Source organism: Triturus cristatus, chromosome 4_1, assembly GCF_964204655.1.
Source record: "Triturus cristatus chromosome 4_1, aTriCri1.1, whole genome shotgun sequence".
Taxonomy (NCBI): Eukaryota; Metazoa; Chordata; class Amphibia; order Caudata; family Salamandridae; genus Triturus; species Triturus cristatus.
The window spans coordinates 27,260,783-27,276,972 of record NC_140585.1 but is presented as its reverse complement, the minus strand read 5'-3'; positions in this window follow the sequence as shown (position 1 = coordinate 27,276,972).

Sequence of the window (16,190 nt, the reverse complement as noted above, 5' to 3'; positions counted from 1 at the left end):
ATTCTATAGGTCTAATAGATATAAAACGTGGGACCTGACAGGGGTGTCCCCTATTGCTTGTTTTGTTTACTTTCTTTATAGAGCCTTTAGCAGTAAAGATTAGGGAGAACCGAGATATAAAATCTCCTATAGGGGGGATGTCCAAAATTAAATTATTTGCTGATGATGTGATACTTTACCTTAAACCGGAAAAGCATAATGTTGATCAAATCTTGAAGGAGTTTGCTCAGTTTGAAGCAATTGGAGGATACAAAATTAACCACAAAAAAACTGAAGTATTGGCACTTAAAGTTTGTTGTAATTTTCTTCCGGATATTTTGAAACAACAAGCATGCTCCCATGAACCGATTTAGGAATCTATGTATCAAACCGATATGCGGATCTTTATAAGCTAAACTATGAAGCTACATTGAGTAAGATCAAAGATTTATTGGGTAAATGGGGCTTCCTCCCTCTTTCCTTGATAGGACGGGTTGCCCTGATCAAGATGTCAGTACTACCCTTATTAATTTTTCTTTTTTTCAATGTGCTGATTAAAGTTAGCGTAGCATATTTTAGAGAATTGGATAAACTTTTTTGTCAGTTTATTTGGAATAAAAAAGCTTCAAGAGTAAAACTATCAATTTTGCAGCTAGATACAAATTGGGGGAGGGGGGTTGGCACTTCCCCATATTCGAACTTATTATGAGGCAGCATTTATGGATATTCTAGTTGGTCTGCTTGATAATAGGGGGTCTTTGGATGGTTTTTTTATGAGGAAAATGGCTGATGCAGCAGGGACTCAGATTCCGGTGTTTTTAAAAACAGCAAAATTGCCTAAAAAAGTAAGATATAAGACACTACAAGAATTCTCTTCTAGACTTCGGTTGTTTTTTTTGCAAAAAGCAAAATCGACGGGATTTGAATATTTGGGGTTGTCAGAGGCTAGAAGTTTGGGACTTTTTATTCATAGTAGTCATATTAAACTTTGGGAGTTAAAAGGTTTTAAAGAGTTAGGTCATTTTCTGTTAGGAGGCAGATGCATGACCTGGGAGGAGGTGCAGTCCAGATGTGGCACGCAGAATAGGCTCCTTTTTTTTAGTTTCCTTCAGGTTAGATCCTGGATAAATAAATATGCACCCATAGGTAATACAGGCACCCCTTCAGTTCTTGTGTCCGTGTTCAGAATTAAACTGAGAGGCATAGGAAATTGGTATAGAGTTTTTCAAAATCAAGGGGAACCTTTGATTGTTACTAATTTCTTAGAAAAAAAAAATGAATTGGCCTGAATTCTCTCAATTAGAGAATGGCAAGCGATTTCGCATAATGGCAACAAGCTACTCAGGGCTGCCAACTTTAAAAGGATGGCTTTTCTGTCTCGATGGTCGGCTTATTATACACCACAGGCCCTCCATAAAATCTATCCGGATGTGGAAAATACCTGTTTTCGATGTCAGCAAGCCGGTGAGGGCGTTTGGCTACATATTGCCTGTACATGTCCTAGTTTGAGGCAGTTTTGGCTGGAATTATGTGCTGGGCTTAGCCGTACTATCGGAACCATTGTTCAACCAGAACCGGAGGCAGCATTATTTAGTTTATTAAAACAAAGATCAAATCGGGTGTTAACAAAAGGGGGTGAAATGTTTATATCAATTTCCTTCTTGGTGGCACGTTCATTGATCTTGCAGAATTGGAAAACAATCAAGACCCCAACTCTTATTGAATGGTATAAAGAAATGAAATGTGTGAGAACCTTTGAAGAAGCATATGCCAAAAGGGTGGGAGCGATTAAGAAATTTGAGTTCATCTGGAAACTTTTTGATCAAATGGAAGGACATCTTCAGCTACAATTTGGTGTTGAATAATTTGTTGGATTATGTTTATGATCAATAAGAAGGTCCAGGGATAAGGATCATGTTGTAAGTTGTTGTTTAGGTAGGCATCAGGACACGTCTTCAGGTTACAGGATAGATTTATTAGGATAGCACAGCAGAGATAAAACACTTTGCTAGCTGACCAGACCATCAACTGCCAAGACTGGAACATTCACATACCAAATAGAACACTCATAGGTACTGTGGGAGGTTGAGAAGATAGAAACACAAAGAAGGGACTACTGACCCCAAGTAGCCATACTGAAGTAAGCACATATATACAACATATCTTCTTCCTTTACAGAAAAACACAATAAAAGCTTCAAACACACAACAAGAGCTTAAAGCATGAAAAAAACAACAACAAGGAAACATAAAACATGTAAGAGGTCAATGACCTCATGGACTTCCAGATGACGAAAGCAAAGGGCAGGAAAAGATGAGGACCATGATGAGAATCATGATGAGTATCATGATGACATGACCACCTTCTTCCCTTCGATTGACGAAAAAACAAGAAGAGACAGTCAACTCTCTACAAACCGCCCTTGTGGCCATCAAAAACGGGAAGAGACAGCCTACGTTCTCCAATCAGGTTTTGTCCATCGCGGCTTACCGCTCAAAGTTGAAAAAAATAAGAGTTCAACAAGTGCCTCCAATGCTCAACAGTTCTGGAAGAATGTTCCCTAAGAAAAGTTTTGAGACAGTTTTCTCACAGTCCAAGATGAAGTTTTGGTTCTTTTCTTGGGTTATGGGCCTCTAGATGGGGTTTAGGCCTCTAAGTACCTTTAAATTTAATTTCTTTGTTGACAAACTGTCTCAGTACTATGGGCTTAAAAGCCCGGCTCTAGTCGCGGAACGTTTGTCCCGGTTGAAAGAACCCCCTTGTCACGATTTTCTATCATGGTACTGAAACTCTTGTCGTCACGAATCTTGGTCGTGAACTCTCTCGGTCAAAGAACACATTTATCTTTATTTTATTTTCCTATCCCGGTGCTGATTCTGGGACATCCGTTGTCTCCCGCTAGATAGGTTGGAACCTTAGTTCTCTCGTTTTTTCCCCCGTTTTCCTTTTTCTTTGTCCCCTTCCGGTTCTGGAACATCCTTTGTCCTCTCACGGTTTCTGGTTTTGCCGGTCCTGGGACTACCATTGTCCTCTCCCGGTCGTGATCCAAGGCTCACTTCCTCAGTCCTTACTTTTCCCTGAAGCGGGGTAAGATTTGCAATATTTTCCTCTAAGTAAATGTTGAAATAGGAATTGCTACTTCCCAATTTTCCCATTTACATTTCATCTCATGAAATTACAGTCTTTCAAAAATTTTAAACGGTGGCAACTTTTCGTGGCAACTTTCTTATAACTTAAGTCTGATTTCATTTTCACTTCTTTTTGTCTATAAATATACCTGCCACACAAGCTTTTGAGCAACTCTCTGTCAATGCTGGAATTACAATTTCGATTTAATATGTGAATACAAAAATCCATAAGGTACTCCTTTTAACGCTTCTTCAGTGACGTTACTGTTTATGTGCTTTTGAACATCACCATCCAAACCCATCACTGCTCCGATTCTTGGCTTTCTTGATGCTAGACTCACTGTCCTTGTTATGGGACCTTCTCACTTTTACCCTAAATGCTATAGTTTTCTTCATGTTTGCAATGCTTTATTCTATGAAAATGAGCCACAGGTAAAATACTTGAAAAGTCCATAAGGTGGTGCTGTTGTCACAGATTTAACACTGTCACTGTGAGATATCCCCTAACGAGTGAAATGTAACCCACATGCGATCACATGTAAATTCGTGAGTTCATTTCCAACAACTGTCTGCCACAAAGATGTTACAAACGTGCCAGCTTCACAACAACCCGATCATGGAGCAGAACGACAGCGTGTGAGGAAACTGAAAGACAAAGCTCACCTTATCGCCGCATGAGTGCGTCCATACATTTCCTGGACATAGCGTTAAGGGAAAGTTAATGCGTGTGAGTTAGCACAATCCTCTGAGCTGCCACCACAATGCCATTGGAACATAACTATCTACGCCACACAAGGTAAATTAATCTTCGAGCCGGGGTGTTACGAAGTGTTCCAGTAACCATAGGAACAAATAACAATATGGCTGCTTCACGTTGTGAAAAGCTGTGCAGTGACGTGCCCACCCTGGCAACACGGAAAGAATTCTCCAAGATAAAAATTACTTTACCGTGACGGTGGACGCATGACGTCCACATGGAATGCGCTGCTTCTCCGCTGACACCCACGGAGATTCCAATACGTCATCAGAAGGAGGTATGCCTTGTGGAAGTGCAGATCGTAACAGAACACTGGAAACTCCCCCGTAGTAGCAGGCAATCAAACGTGCAGGGAGCATCCAAAGGATTGGCACCCACAGGCAAAACGGGAACTTCTCTCCGCAACTGACACACGGTAGGAGAACTTGATGCAGGTTTCTTCTCTTCCTTCCTCGTATTTGCTTGTGATTCTCTCCTTGTGGTGTAAGTGAGGCAGAAAACATTAAAAATACGTCGCTTTGATCTCACCGGTTTCTCAGGTCAAGTACTTCTTTTGTTCAGGTAGCAGTGGCAGCAAATGAGGGATCGGGAAACGGTGATTTCACTCCTTTAGTTCACTGAGAGTTGGGGTACTTCCGGCTGGTTTCTTTTTCTATTTTTATCCTGCGTCTCAGCGGTTTCCAATTCCTTTTCTTCTTTCACGCAACAGGTTTCTTTAAGTTTTCCAGCATAACAGAGGTGTCCAGTTTCTTTTTCCAGTTACTTTCAGCCCAAGTTGGATGACAAGGTGTCTTGGGTTCTTGATGCGAAGTGTTACTCGTGCTGCGCTGTGCTTCCGCCTTGGTCTGGTCAGCCAAATCGTCGCCAAAATGTTGTAAGTTGTTTAGGTAGGCATCAGGATGCGTCTTCAGGTTACAGGATAGATTTATTAAGATAGCACAGCAGAGATAAAACACTTCGCTAGCTGACCAGACCATCAACTGCCAAGACTGGAACATTCACATACCAAATAGAACACTCATAGGTACTGTGGGAGGTTGAGAAGATAGAAACACAAAGAAGGGACTACTGACCCCAAGTGGCCATACTGAAGTAAGCACATATATACAACAGATCATTTCTGATTTTCTTTTATGAATCATACTCCCGGGTCATCAATGGTATTTTCATTTCCTTTTCTATGAGAATGGGAATATATATCTGCACTTGCATTTGCACTTTACTTGATTGTCTAAATTATACTGTCAAATGATATTTTTTTGACCTTAACTCTATTTTTTTTTGTTGCATTTTTTAGTATTAGAGAAGGCTTGCACTTTACTTTAGCTTCCTTTTCAGAGCATATATTTGTACTAGCACAGGCATTTTGTCTAATTGTTTAAATTATGCTGCTCAATGATATTCTCAGGGTTCTGAGTTTAACTGCATCTGCACTTTAAGTACAAGAGAAGGATGAAGATGATTACTCCTCTATAATTTAAAATGATGTATTAATTATATCATAATATATATTGATGTTAAGGGATGCTGACTTTAATGTATGTTGTTTTATTCTGCTCAATAAAAACAAATTTAAAAAAAGAATTTCAAAGGTTTTTTAAATGCTAATTTCTAACTATAACGTCCCTGAAACCTATGTTTTTTTCAGTGAATTTCAAAGGTTTTTTAAATGCTAATTTCTAACTATAACATAGCAGTTGTGTTTGCAGAGTGGTGGAGAAAGGTGAGCGTCGCCTTCAAACACCTTTTAGCAATCCCACTGTGTGGGATTTAGCGGAGGTAACAGGAGGGATAGCTAGCCCCCAACGTCAACCTTGGGGGCCAACTACCCCTTTTATTACCATCAGTAAGTCCCATACAGCTGGATTGCTAACTTGTTATATCAGACCCCGCCCCCTCCCTGCACAACTGTGCAAACGCTCCCCCTGGCGCGTTGTAAGTTGGGGGATTAAGTCCCCTTGATTTCTGAGGGTCCCTGGGGGCCAACTAGACCACCAGGTACCTCCAGTAAGCACCACAGAGCTGTGTTGCAGAGACATGTAAAAAGGGGCGTGGCTCGAACCACCTCTCTGCAATGCAGCTCTGTGGTGCTTAAAGGCCAACCATACACTGTTTATTCCATGACCTTTCCCAAAATGCAGTCTTCCACATAAGCATTTGACCAAACTTGTTCACTAATCTCAGACTGATGCTCAGCCTTAAAATCAATCATAGCCATACATTCTGCATCATCCAGTATGAGATTACTATCATCATCTGGCACCATGTGAGAAAACCCACCAGCAAGAACATACCACCCATTCCCGATATGCTGAGCAGTTCCCTGTACATTCCCAACCAAAGATGCTGGAATTTCACCAAGCACCACGGGGTTGTCAAAACCAGGAAGTAAATATAAGCCCATTTTAGCAAGTTCCTGCCACCTAATACTATTCCTGCCTATAACTGCTGCATACACTACATTATACACATTATACGTCTCTCTACCTAGACATTACACGATCGTGTTGAAGTAGCTAAGAATATCGATATCCTTCTATCCAAATGTCTTTGGATTCACATCTGTGGGAACAAAGTAAAATTAATTCCCCATGACTCATAAAATGTGGTGTCTCTCAGAATGGCGATGGGTGATGCTGAATAAGCCATGACCATCAACGGCACATTACCAATCCAAGATTCATATGTAGGACTCTTCACAGATGTGGACTGACCAGGACAGTCCAATGTGAGGACACTATTGTTTAAGGATTCTGCACACAAATCAACATCCACATTCCCAATCTTCAAAGGTTGTTTCACACTCCTGAACACACTTTGAAATGACTCATTTTCTTATAATATAATCATGTCTTGCAAACAGCAGGACAGTCAGGAAAATTACTAAGATGAGATGTTTACCCACACCTATAACAAGAGCCAAGTAGTCTCTTGCCAGTGTTTAAGAAACATTTCCCCTTCGTAGTAACAGCACAAACAGATTCTGAAACATCATCATGAGGAGCTACAACATTAACACTAGATTCAGGATGTAGCACTTTGGTAGAGACTGGCTATCTCTCAATGCTCTTGGCTAAGTCAACAACCTCTTGAAAAGTTGGATTTCTGCAACTCAACAATCTTTCCTGAATTTTCTTTGACTAACAGTTGAATACAAACTGATCACAAATACAAGTGTCGCAGTAAGGACCAAATTTGCATGTTGTAGCTAGAACTCTAAGGGCTGATACATATTCTTAAAATTTTCCTCTGGTTGTTGCATACGCTTGCAGAAGCTATGGCGTTCAAGCATTAGGTTAATAAGAGAATTGTCTTCGCAGCCTGGCTAAAGCCTCCATATAAATATTCACCAACCTTCTCCAGGTGGGACCGGTAACGGCGGCAGAGGCACAACTAGAGCCAAATTTCAGGGGGGGGGGGGGCTCCTCACCGTTTTGGGGGGGCTGATTCTTCCAACAATATGCAGAGTGGAGATGCAGGGGCTCTAAGAAGGGGTGAAAACACAACAAAGCCTTGTTAGCAAGTAAATGGTCTTTTAAAGATCTATGAAGTACTGTGTGTGTGCCCGGGAAGGTGTCTCAGCTGGGCTGCCACACACGACGGGGGGGGGGGGGCTGAAGCCCTTTGAGCCCAATGGGCGTTGAGCGTCTGACAGGCAGTAAGCTGCCAAAAACTTATTGGGCAGTCCGCCCAATACTTCCAAATACCAAGCCAACTCACGAGGGGGGCTGTACCCTTTGGCATCTATGACAACCAGGTGATTTTCAAATACCCTAAACCACTTAATCGATTTAATAAGTGGTTTACCAGGTTGAGCTGGAAAAGGAGGTGGTTGCGTCATTTGCTGCAGAGTGGCCATGACAAATGTGCAGTAAATGTGCAATTAAGAACAGCAGAACAACTAAACAGCCCCAACTGCCAATAGTATCTCAAAATAGAAGTAAAACCAGGGCCGTAGCCATGGGGGGGGTGGCAGCGGGGCCAGGCCAGCCCATATTTGTGTCTGGCCCCCCTAAATCTGAGGCCTCCATATTACTGGCACTTTTAAAATTTGACTAATATTCCATTTGTAAGCGTTTGTTTTTATGGTGTGACTTGTGTGATTGTGGCCTGAGCAGCAGATCTGCACGTACGTGCTACGGACTCCTTGGCTTGACCTGTATAGATTCTGTGGTGCCAAACATCCAGTCAGGCCAGATGTGGTGGCAGCTGCAGGAGAGGTGGTTCATGCCGCTAGGGATGCCGGGACCATCTTAGCATGCTTTTCCTTCCTTCTGCGGCTGTGTTGATGTGCCTTACACGGTGAAGATGGACCCGCAGCCACAATGGTTAGTGCAGCATCAGAGAGACCACTGGGCTGGGCCAATAGTGCTGGTTTATCATAACACACCCTGTCTCTTCCCTCACCATGCCAGAAAGCACTTCTTAAACCTGCTTAAATGAGTCCTTACAGGAAGCCCAGGCCCAAGAGAAGAGGAGAAAACTTGGCAGAGGCAGGTAGGAGGACCCAGTAAAGTAGTTTTAATATCTGCTAATTCGGCATTATATAATTTTACTGAAGCAGACTGAGAACTCCCGGGCACTCAAAATGTGCCACTCGTGTAGCACTGGCCAGCGCCTAATCTGCTGCAATCAAGGCGCTCCCAGCTCTGTGAGCTGAGGCCAACCCTTGGAGGCCATGCCTAACACAGGAAGGAGCCAACCCTTGGATGCCATGCCTAACACAGGATGGAGCCAACCCTTGGAGGCCATGCCTAACACACGAAGGAGCCAACCCTTGGAGGCCATGCCTAACACAGGAAGGAGCCAACCCTTGGATGCCATGCCTAACACAGGAAGTAGCCAACCCTTGGAGGCCATGCCTAACACAGGAAGGAGCCAACCCTTGGAGGCCATGCCTAACACAGGATGGAGCCAACCCTTCGAGGCCATGCCTAACACAGGAAGGAGCCAACCCTTGGAGGCCATGCCTAACACAGGATGGAGCCAACCCTTGGAGGTCATGCCTAACACAGGATGGAGCCAACCCTTGGAGGCCATGCCTAACACAGGAAGGAGCCAACCCTTGAGGCCATGCCTAACACAGGAAGAAGCCAACCCTTGGAGGCCATGCCCAACACAGGAAGGAGCCAACCCTTGGAGGCCATTCCCAACACAGGATAGAGCCAACCCTTGGAGGCCATGCCTAACACAGGAAGGAGCCAACCCTTGGAGGCCATGCCTAACATAGGATGGAGCCAACCCTTGGAGGCCATGCCTAACACAGGAAGGAGCCAACCCTTGGAGGCCATGCCTAACACAGGATGGAGCCAACCCTTGGAGGCCATGCCTAACACAGGAAGGAGCCAACCCTTGGAGGCCATGCCTTACACAGGATAGGAGCCAACCCTTGGAGGCCATGCCTAACACAGGATGGAGCCAACCCTTGGAGGCCATGCCTAACACAGGAAGGAGCCAACCCTTGGAGGCCATGCCTAACACAGGAAGGAGCCAACCCTTGGAGGCCATGCCTAACACAGGAAGAAGCCAACCCTTGGAGGCCATGCCCAACACAGGAAGGAGCCAACCCTTGGAGGCCATTCCCAACACAGGATGGAGCCAACCCTTGGAGGCCATGCCTAACACAGGAAGGAGCCAAACCTTGGAGGCCATGCCTAACACAGGATGGAGCCAACCCTCGGAGGCCATGCCTAACACAGGAAGGAGCCAACCCTCGGAGGCCATGCCTAACACAGGATGGAGCCAACCCTTGGAGGCCATGCCTAACACAGGAAGGAGCCAACCCTTGGAGGCCATGCCTTACACAGGATAGGAGCCAACCCTTGGAGGCCATGCCTAACACAGGATGGAGCCAACCCTTGGAGGCCATGCCTAACACAGGATGGAGCCAACCCTTGGAGGCCATGCCTTACACAGGATAGGAGCCAACCCTTGGAGGCCATGCCTTACACAGGATAGGAGCCAACCCTTGGAGGCCATGCCTAACACAGGATGGAGCCAACCCTTGGAGGCCATGCCTAACACAGGAAGGAGCCAACCCTTGCAGGCCATGCCTAACACAGGAAGGAGCCAACCCTTGGAGTCCATGCCTAACACAGGATGGAGCCAACCCTTGTAGGCCATGCCTAACACAGGATGGAGCCAACCCTTGGAGGCCATGCCTAACACAGGAAGGAGCCAACCCTTGGAGGCCATGCCTAACACAGGAAGGAACCAACCCTTGGAGGCCATGCCTAACACAGGAAGGAGCCAACCCTGGGAGGCCATGCCTAACACAGGAAGGAGCCAACCCTTGGAGGCCATGCCTAACACAGGAAGAAGCCAACCCTTGGAGGCCATGCCCAACACAGGAAGGAGCCAACCCTTGGAGGCCATGCCTAACACAGGAAGGAGCCAACCCTGGGAGGCCATGCCTAACACAGGAAGGAGCCAACCCTTGGAGGCCATGCATAACACAGGAAGGAGCCAACCCTTGGAGGCCATGCCTAACACAGGATGGAGCCAACCCTTGGAGGCCATGCCTAACACAGGAAGGAGCCAACCCTTGGAGGCCATGCCTAACACAGGATGGAGCCAACCCTTAGAGGCCATGCCTAACACAGGATGGAGCCAACCCTTGGAGGCCATGCCCAACACAGGAAGGAGCCAACCCTTGGAGGCCATGCCTAACACAGGATGGAGCCAACCCTTGGAGGCCATGCCTAACACAGGAAGGAGCCAACCCTTGGAGGCCATGCCTAACACAGGAAGGAGCCAACCCTTGGAGGCCATGCCTTACACAGGATAGGAGCCAACCCTTGGAGGCCATGCCCAACACAGGAAGGAGCCAACCCTTGGAGGCCATGCCTAACACAGGATGGAGTCAACCCTTGGAGGCCATGCCTAACACAGGAAGGAGCCAACCCCTGGAGGCCATGCCTAACACAGGATGGAGCCAACCCTTGGAGGCCATGCCTAACACAGGAAGGAGCCAACCCTTGGAGGCCATGCCTAACACAGGAAGGAGCCAACCCTTGGAGGCCATGCCTAACACAGGATGGAGCCAACCCTTGGAGGCCATGCCCAACACAGGAAGGAGCCAACCCTTGGAGGCCATGCCTAACAAAGGATGGAGCCAACCCTTGTAGGCCATGCCTAACACAGGAAGGAGCCAACCCTGGGAGGCCATGCCTAACACAGGAAGGAGCCAACCCTTGGAGGCCATGCCTAACACAGGAAGGAGCCAACCCTTGGAGGCCATGCCTAACAAGGAAGGAGCCAACCCTTGGAGGCCATGCCTAACACAGGAAGGAGCCAACCCTTGGAGGCCATGCCTAATACAGGAAGAAGCCAACCCTTGGAGGCCATGCCCAACACAGGAAGGAGCCAACCCTTGGAGGCCATGCCTAACACAGGATGGAGCCTACCCTTGGAGGCCATGCCTAACACAGGAAGGAGCCAACCCTTGGAGGCCATGCCCAACACAGGATGGAGCCAACCCTTGGAGGCCATGCCTAACACAGGAAGGAGCCAACCCTTGGAGGCCATGCCTAACACAGGAAGGAGCCAACCCTTGGAGGCCATGCCTAACACAGGATGGAGCCAACCCTTGGAGGCCATGCCTAACACAGGAAGTAGCCAACCCTTGGAGGCCATGCCTTACACAGGAAGGAGCCAACCCTTGGAGGCCATGCCTAACACAGGATGGGCCAACCCTTGGAGGCCATGCCTAACACAGGATGGAGCCAACCCTTGGAGGCCATGCCCAACACAGGAAGGAGCCAGCCCTTGGAGGCCATGCCTAATACAGGATGGAGCCAACCCTTGGAGGCCATGCCCAACATAGGAAGGAGCCAACCCTTGGAGGCCATGCCTAACACAGGATGGAGCCAACCCTTGGAGGCCGTGCCTAACACAGGAAGGAGCCAACCCTTGGAGGCCATGCCTAACACAGGAAGAAGCCAACCCTTGGAGGCCATGCCTAACACAGGAAGGAGCCAACCCTTGGAGGCCATGCCTAACACAGGATGGAGCCAACCCTTGGAGGCCATGCCCAACACAGGAAGGAGCCAACCCTTGGAGGCCATGCCTAACACAGGATGGAGCCAACCCTTGTTGGCCATGCCTAACACAGGAAGGAGCCAACCCTGGGAGGCCATGCCTAACACAGGAAGGAGCCAACCCTTGGAGGCCATGCCTAACACAGGATGGAGCCAACCCTTGGAGGCCATGCCTAACACAGGAAGGAGCCAACCCTTGGAGGCCATGCCTAACACAGGAAGAAGCCAACCCTTGGAGACCATGCCCAACACAGGAAGGAACCAACCCTTGGAGGCCATGCCTAACACAGGATGGAGCCAACCCTTGGAGGCCATGCCTAACACAGGAAGGAGCCAACCCTTGGAGGCCATGCACAACACAGGATGGAGCCAACCCTTGGAGGCCATGCCTAACACAGGAAGGAGCCAACCCTTGGAGGCCATGCCTAACACAGGAAGGAGCCAACCCTTGGAGGCCATGCCTAACACAGGATAGGAGCCAACCCTTGGAGGCCATGCCCAACACAGGAAGGAACCAACCCTTGGAGGCCATGCCTAACACAGGATGGAGTCAACCCTTGGAGGCCATGCCTAACACAGGAAGGAGCCAACCCCTGGAGGCCATGCCTAACACAGGAAGGAACCAACCCTTGGAGGCCATGCCTAACACAGGATGGAGCCAACCCTTGGAGGCCATGCCTAACACAGGAAGGAGCCAACCCTTGGAGGCCATGCACAACACAGGATGGAGCCAACCCTTGGAGGCCATGCCTAACACAGGAAGGAGCCAACCCTTGGAGGCCATGCCTAACACAGGATGGAGCCAACCCTCGGAGGCCATGCCCAACACAGGAAGGAGCCAACCCTTGGAGGCCATGCCCAACACAGGAAGGAGCCAACCCTTGGAGGCCATGCCTAACACAGGAAGGAGCTAGGCAGGGCCTGATCTGCTTCTCCCGCGGCCTCTACAGCCGCTGCTAGCATGGGCTGGCATGTAGGAGGAGAAGAAAGGGGAGCAAAGAGAAGTGACAGAGATACAGTAGAGAGATGGGGTGAGAAAAAGGGAGAGAGATGTAAAGTGACAAAGCCACAAACAGTTACAGTGGGACTTCAGAAAAGAAGATGAGTGTATGATAGAGAAAAGGAAAAATATATGAAGACTGAAACGGAGAGAGTGTGTGTGATATTGAGAGACAAAATGAGCAACTGAGAGAATGTACACGAGTGTGAGAGGTAGTGCAAGATAGTGGGTGAAAGAGTGAATGAAAGCGTGTGTGTGCCTAAAGAGGTAAAGCGTGGGACTGTGGGGAAGGAAGGTAAAGACCTGGCTTTTCATATGAGCACCTTGGGACCACCCCCCTTCCCAAGTGCCTGGTTACCCTCTTGAGTGATTACTTCGCGATACAAATCAACATTACATAACATAAGAGCTCAGCGCGTGGCCAGAGGTGGTAATCCTACATCTGGGAAAATGTCCCTTTTTTTGGTGGTACGGCTCCTGCTTAGGCTCATAGAGCCAAGCCGACTCCTGACTCTGCTCCTCCCATGAGTTACCTCCGACTTCCAATACTAATTTCAGACTGTGACTTTTACAAATAACAATGGCACTCGTTATCAACATGTGAAGGATGAAAGTCTGGGTGACGACCCTTGGATTCAGACGCATTCCGATATCCAGCCAATATTGAGAGAGCTGGAACTTCCTGAAACACTGCCACGATGTAGCATAAAGGGGGCTAGAGACATCAATGGAAAGGACCCCAAGTTGACAGCACCTCCAAGCTGCACTAAGTGGGATAGAGATGAGTTTCCCTTTACTACCACCCACTTAATTAGGGCAAGAGGCAGGCAGGCGACTTCATTGCCATAAATTGTGACAGAGAATATCTTTAGAAAAATGTGACCATCTGTAGAATTTGTTCCAGAATTTTGCATGAAGGGGTGGTGTGAAAGTTGCTGAGAAAATAAAAAGAATCTGAAGAAACTATAGATGTAAAGTTCCTTACTATCTTTAAATACAATGAGGAACATTAAGCGAATTTATTTTCAACAGCCTAAATGTTTATAAACAAGTTAGAATGTATAAGTAGCCTCAAACACTGCCTCAATTTAACTCTCCTTTGTGTGTCATGAATAGACAGTCGCTCGGACCCTCCACTCCCTCTCACCCTTTAGCACACATCCATCCCTCTTCAGCGTTTGTGAATTGATGCTGCGGGCCCTGCACCCTCATGCATCTCTCCCCAGCTCTGAGCAGGCATGTCCCCCAAGAGTCACAGGGGCTGGGAGAGCCTCCACTCCTCCCTCTCACCCTTTAACACACATCCATCCCTCTTCAGCCTTTGTGAATTGATGCTGCGGGCCCTGCACCCTCATGCACCTCCCCCAGCTCTGAGCAGGCATGTCCCCCAAGAGTCACAGGGGCTGGGAGAGCCTCCACTGGGGGACTAGACTTGCCAGGGTGACACCTTTTAATGAAGGTGATCACTGGTCAGCCCAAAATGCACCTCGGCCTCCCTGCCATTAGCATACATTAGCAGCACCATCAGTGCGGCAGCTGTGCTAGCTTCTGATGAGAGCTGCTGCCTTCACCCCACCTGCCATCACCCCTTATTGACCTCAGTCCTTCCACCTGCCATCACCACCTCAGTCCTTCCACCTGCCATCACCCCTTATTGACCTCAGTCCTCCCACCTGCCATCACCCCTTATTGACCTCAGTCCTTCCACCTGCCATCACCCCTTATTGACCTCAGTCCTCCCACCTGCCATCACCACCTCAGTCCTTCCACCTGCCATCACCCCTTATTGACCTCAGTCCTTCCACCTGCCATCACCCCTTATTGACCTCAGTCCTTCCACCTGCCATCACCCCTTATTGACCTCAGTCCTTCCACCTGCCATCACCCCTTATTGACCTCAGTCCTTCCACCTGCCATCACCCCTTATTGACCTCAGTCCTCCCACCTGCCATCACCCCTTATTGACCTCAGTCCTCCCTCCTTCCCAGCTGATGCTTTCACATCCATTCTCTTCTCTTAGAAGTGTAGAGATACCAAATCGTTGGCTAATTTCCAAAATCTGCAGGGCATTTCTAAACCATTTGTGGAAAGATCCCAAATCTGGGGGCAATTAAGCATTTTTGGGAGAAAGTTCTGTGCCAGCGGTTGGGCCAGCCCCTACACCTGAGCAGAGGGGAGTCAGGCGAGCCCAGCATCATTCAGCAGAGGGGAGTCACCAGCCCCTACACCTGAGCAGAGGGGAGTCCGGCGAGCCCAGCATCATTCAGCAGAGGGGAGTCATCAGCCCCTACACCTGAGCAGAGGGGAGTCACCAGCCCCTACACCTGAGCAGAGGGGAGTCCGGCGAGCCCAGCATCATTCAGCAGAGGAGAGTCACCAGCCTCTACACCTGAGCAGAGGGGAGTCAGGCGAGCCCAGCATCATTCAGCAGAGGGGAGTCAGCAGCCCCTACACCTGAGCAGAGGGGAGTCACCAGCCCCTACACCTGAGCAGAGGGGAGTCACCAGCCCCTACACCTGAACAGAGGGGAGTCACCAGCCTCTACACCTGAGCAGAGGGGAGTCAGGCGAGCCCAGCATCATTCAGCAGAGGGGAGTCACCAGCCCCTACACCTGAGCAGAGGGGAGTCACCAGCCCCTACACCTGAGCAGAGGGGAGTCACCAGCCCCTACACCTGAACAGAGGGGAGTCACCAGCCTCTACACCTGAGCAGAGGGGAGTCAGGCGAGCCCAGCATCATTCAGCAGAGGGGAGTCACCAGCCCCTACACCTGAGCAGAGGGGAGTCACCAGCCCCTACACCTGAGCAGAGGGGAGTCACCAGCCCCTACACCTGAACAGAGGGGAGTCACCAGCCTCTACACCTGAGCAGAGGGGAGTCAGGCGAGCCCAGCATCATTCAGCAGAGGGGAGTCACCAGCCCCTACACCTGAGCAGAGGGAAGTCACCAGCCCCTACACCTGAGCAGAGGGGAGTCACCAGCCCCTACACCTGAACAGAGGGGAGTCACCAGCCTCTACACCTGAGCAGAGGGGAGTCAGGCGAGCCCAGCATCATTCAGCAGAGGGGAGTCACCAGCCCCTACACCTGAGCAGAGGGGAGTCCGGCGAGCCCAGCATCATTCAGCAGAGGGGAGTCACCAGCCCCTACACCTGAGCAGAGGAGAGTCCGGCGAGCCCAGCATCATTCAGCAGAGGGGAGTCACCAGCCCCTACACCTGAGCAGAGGGGAGTTAGGCGAGCCCAGCATCATTCAGCAGAGGGGAGTCACCAGCCCCTACACCTGAGC